This window comes from Tamandua tetradactyla, chromosome 3 (genome assembly GCF_023851605.1).
Source record: "Tamandua tetradactyla isolate mTamTet1 chromosome 3, mTamTet1.pri, whole genome shotgun sequence".
In the NCBI taxonomy this organism is placed as follows: Eukaryota; Metazoa; Chordata; class Mammalia; order Pilosa; family Myrmecophagidae; genus Tamandua; species Tamandua tetradactyla.
In genome coordinates this window covers 43,145,767-43,151,280 of record NC_135329.1, presented here as the reverse complement: position 1 = coordinate 43,151,280, position 5,514 = coordinate 43,145,767, and the positions used below count along the sequence as shown (strand labels likewise).

Here is a 5,514-nt window from a genome sequence, read left to right as displayed (position 1 = left end):
CAGAACTTATAAGATGTGGCAAAGACTGTGCTGAGAGGGAAACTTATTGCCCTAAATGCTTGTATTAAAGAACAAGAAAGAGTAAAAACTAAAGATGCAACTGCTCACCTGAAGGAAATTGATAACAAACAGCAACTAACCCCAAAGAAAATAGAAGAAGAGAATTAACAATGATTAAAGCAGATTTAAATGAATTGGAGAACAAAAGAACAATAGAAAGAAAGAATCAAACCAAAAGTTGGTTCTTTGAGAAAAGCAATAAAATAAAATGGTCCATTAAAAAGGCTAATGAGAAAAAAAGAGAGAATGCAAATAAACAAAATTAAAAATGAGAACAGTGCATTACCACAGACCCTGAAGAAATAAAAGAAATCATAAGAAGATACTATGAACAACTATATGCCAACAAACTAGACAACTTTGATGAAATGAACAAATTTCTGGAAACACACAAACTAAACTGACTCAGGAAGAAGTAGAAGGTCTCAACAAACCAATCACAAAGAAAGAGATTCAATCAGTCACCAAAATCTCCCTACAAAGAAAAGCCCAGGGCCAGAGGCTTTTTAGGGGAATTTTATCAAACATTCCAAAAACAACTAATGCCAATCCTGCTCACATTTTTCCAAAAATTTGATGAAAAAGAACTCTACCTAACTCATTTTGTGAAGCTAACATCATTTTGATACCAAAACTGGATAAAGATGCTATTAGAAAGAAAACTATAGGCCAATCTGCCTAATGAATGTAGATGCAAAAATTCTCAACAAAATATTAGTAAATCGAATGCAGTAGCATATTAATAGAATTATACACCACAACCAAGTGGGGTTTATGCCAAGAATGTAAGGACAGTGCAACACAAGAAAATCAATTAATGTAATACGGCACTTTAGCAAATCAAAAGGGAAAAACCATATGATCATCTTGACTGATGCTGAAAAGAGCATTTGACAAAATTCAACATCCTTTTCTGATAAGAACATGTCTAAAGGTACGAATCAAAGCTAACTTTCTCAAAAGACATATATGGCAAACCCATAGCAACTATGGAAGACAGTTTGATGGTTTCTCAGGAAACTAAATATTGGATTGTTCTATGACCTGGCAATATCACTACTTGGTATATACCCAGAAGAGATGAATGCAGTGACACAGACATTTGCACACTGATGTTCATAAGCAGCATTGTTCACAATCACTAAAAGATGGAAACAATCCAAGTGCTCATCAACAGACGAGTGGATTAGCAAAATGTGGTATATGCATACGATGGAATATTATTCAGCAGTAAAATGAAATGACACGCTGAAGCACATGACAAGATGGATGTGCCTTGAGGACATAATGCTGAGTGAAATAAGCCAGACACAGAATATTTTTATGTTCATGGTAAAGGTAAAATTGGAGGCTTCTAATACAGAATATAGGATACTTATGGACGCATAGAAGCTAGCGATGGTTGGACAGTTAGCTAATGAGATTGAACTCCAATGTAAGGGAATAGATAGAAGTGAAGGCAGTTCACTAGTCAGTCTATAAGTGATATTACTATATTAATGGTGAACATAAATCAAAGGAGCTGTATAGTTGAATGTGTCCCACAGATTAACTCTAAAAACATAAATAAGTTCTTGCATGAACTACTTCAAAGTTATGATTCTTGTACAAATAGTAATTAAGTTCAGGGTTTGGGGAAAAACTGCTGTTACCTGCTATGGGCTATGTTTAAAAGGAAAATATCCAGCAGTATTGCAGCAACAGCAGGGGTAAATAATGGGGGGACGATATGAGTTAAGGTGAGGTTTACATTTTGTATTTTATGAAGTGTGTTTATTGTTTGTTTTTCTCTTGGGAACAATGAAATTATCTAAAATTGAGTGTGTTAATGAATGGGGGACTTTGGACATTATACTTGATGCCTAATGAATGCAGGTTGCTGAAGGATACGTCCACTGACTGAGAAGTAGATTGGGATGGTAGACCATGACAAACGCTGGGATCTGTCCTGTAACTACTTGTTGAAGTGTGCTTTGAAAACTACTGTTTTTTATTTTTCTTTCTTAGCTTTGTATATATATATTATATTATACAATAAAGACACTAAAAACATATTGCTGGGTAGAATATTTTTATTATTTCTATGGAAATATAACACACCCAATTGTGGGTGGGAACTTTTGATTTCCATTGAGATATGCCTCCAACCATTCAAGGTAGAGTTACTTACTGGACCCCTTTAAGAGGGAACCATTTTGGAAAAAGCTTTGGAGTCACCAGAACCACCAGAATCGACAGAGCCAAACTGAATGGACGGAGCCCCTGGGAAGTTGGTGAAGAGAAAGCTAGCAGATCTCGCCATGTGCCTTTTTGGCTGAGAGAGAGAGAAACCCTGAATGTTATCAGCTTTCCTGAACCAATGTATGTTTCCCTGGATGCCTTAGATTGGACATTTTTATAGCCTTGCTATAATTCGGACATTTTCATGGCCTTAGAACTGTGAACTAGCAACTTAACAAATTCCCCTGCTCAAAAGCCATTCCATTTCTGATTTATCGCATTCCAGTATCTTGCAAACTAGCACACATGATCTTTTCAAATTTATGTTATGCAGAATACACAAGCTATAAGCATTCTCAATAATGCATGTGAGCGTGTGTGTATGTATATATATATATATATATATGTATATATATATACACATATATATATATATTTTTTTGTTTGTTTTTTGCATGGACAGACTCTGGGAATTAAACCCAGGTCTCTGGCATGGCAGGCAAGAATGCTAAACCACCCACATGTAAATATTTTAAAACTTCGGTAGCTGATTCATCTGCTACGTATGTTCTAAATTTTTAATATAAATAAAATAAAATAATAACATTTATTTTCTAATCTTAATTTTCTCACGAATCACTGTGGTCTGTACCATGATATGTGAAAGATCAATTCTGATGTGAACAATCTTTTAGTATGAGAAGTATTCAAGTTGTTTCACAATAATAAATGTATACTCATTGTTGGATACACAGAAAAACCTTTGCCACTGGAATTCGGCTGATGCCTTGCTATGATGGTGAAAATTATCAATTACAATAAGGAAAGCGTACCAATTTATCAGTTTAATAGAAAGCTACATGAAAGATTTGATAAATGAACTTCATAATTATTTTTTCAAACCAAGTGGCAGTAATCAGCAAAAGCTTGACAACTTATACTCTCTTTCTTGTCCTTTTGAAATAACAATACTTATCTAAAAACAGTATATTTTAGATGGCTTTTTGAAACAGAAGTATTTTTTAAAAATACTTTCTTAATTTGGTTAGAAATTAATAAGAAATCAATTTAAAAAAACATGGTGAAATAACTGTTTTTCAAACACCAGCATTAGTATTTGGAGAATGGTCTCATATCAAAGCCAAAAACTAAATTCTCATCTGAAATACAAACATTTATCTCTATACTAAATTAATGACATCTACTTAAATATCCTTTTATTGAAAACTCCTCACAAATATCCATTTTTTTCTTATTCAGGAAATGTTTTTCAGTTTTTGTTTTGTAAAAACCCAGTAGATATATTAAAATGTTTGTATGTTAGAAAAAGACAAAAAAAACAAGAGATTAGTTTTGGGCTCAGACTTACATGTAAATATTTCAGTTATTTTTTAAATTTAGCTCAAATGATACTAATTTTCCACTAATAATACTGATATAAGATTTCTTTTTGAAAACTATTAAGTAAATATCAGGAAAGGTGGTTCTCTAAGATGGTTTAAAAATGTGAAATTATACATGAATGAATGATGTTTCAGAAATAATACCTTAGGAGATCCGGGCATATGGTTTAATGAAAATATGCCAAATAACTGTGTGTGATTCTTAAAACTAGCACTGCTAGAGAAAGGCCCTATAACAGGGGCATTTTTTAGAACAATCTCAGTGGCAAACAATCAGTGAAGATTAATATTTCAACTGCCTTAGACTGCAATTCTGATCAACAGAAACAATAGACAAGGCAGAGATAGACAAAAGGGAGAGCTCTGATAAACTCCCACACATTCCTGAGGATCTGGAATGCTGCAAGTACAGGGCACAACATGAGGCAATCCACATTCATTAAATGTTTTTCATACTTTATCAGCTCTTTTGTTCTAGGTACCTGAGGGAAATTGTCTTCTCTGACTTTTCCTACTCTGAGTATGGAATTCCATCCTCCAAGTCTTCTTATAAATGTAACCTGTTTAGAGAAATTTCCAGTTTGTAAATGAATAGTGGAACATTAAGGCAATGCTAAAAGTAATACAAATAAAAGCCTATTATTTTATATGGTAGTATTGACCAAAAATTAGTGAGTACTTTAGGCATCTCTGAGGCACAAACAGGAAAACATGCAGAACTTTCTGCCTATGGGGAATCTAGTCGCAGAGTTTCAGTATTTTTGGAAATTCCTCTATTCTGCCCAAAAAGCCCAAATGAAACATCTAAAGTGTCATATATTAACATTCAACTTCAAAGAACAATTTGCAGCTAAATGTAAAAGCAGCCTTTGGAAAAGTGATCAGTATAAATGAAACACAATTTTAAACAATATTAAAATTTAAAAAAAGTAACATAAGATGACAGAAAAACTTTCTGGCAGTGATGATCTTCCCAAGAAAACATGCCTCTCACAAAGGACTTCCTTCATCCCTCTCCGGAAAAGGAGGAGGAAGCATAAGAAGAAGTGCCTGACACAGAGCACCAGTTCTTACTCCATGGATGTGAAATGCCCGGGATGCTATAAAATCACCACCATCTGTAACCATGCAGAGACAGTAGCTTTGTGTTTTGATTGTTCCACTGTTTTCTGCCAGCCTACTGGAGGAAAAGCAAGCCTTACAGAAGGATGCTCTTTCAAAAGGAAGCAGCACTAAAATACCCTGAAGCAAAATGAGAGGGATACCATTCCAATAAACAATTTGGATACACAAGAAGAATGAGAAAAAACTACACAGTGAGCCTAACTGAATTAGAAATAAGTAACATAACCCTACTGAAGGGGATGGAGGAGAAAAAGAACTAATCTAATAACTTGGGGAATATCTTGTCATTTTGACAGGATAGTATTAAGCTAAATTAAAACAAACAAACAAAAAACCTGAACACAAATTTCCTTACTCTAGTAAGGAAATTTGTTGTGCAGGGTGGTATGAGTTAGCCATTATGAATCTACTTTATGCACATATTAAGGTTGAACAAGTAGAAAAATATGTTGTAGATAATGAGAGTCAGATTTCTCACTATCAGAAAGAAGATACAAATTATGAAGGGAGAAATGCTAAAATGAACTTTGTGGTTTTAGATTGGAAGCAGAAGTTATCAATATGGACTCGTTTTTTTTTTTTTTAGCATGTATTCAGGTTGATAGATATAGAAGCGTGTGTCCATGCATGGGTAGTATACAAACATCTATTTTCTAGTTCTCTTTCCTAGAAGAAACAACTCCCCAGAAGCCATGAGCTTACCCGC

The 5,514-nt window shown here is 34.0% G+C and overlaps 1 pseudogene; it reads left to right on the top strand.

Annotated features, from left to right (window-relative positions):
* The first annotated feature begins 4,660 nt into the window (after positions 1–4,660).
* LOC143676049 (small ribosomal subunit protein eS27 pseudogene) lies at positions 4,661–4,919 on the top strand (annotated as a pseudogene).
* The last annotated feature ends 595 nt before the right edge of the window (positions 4,920–5,514 follow it).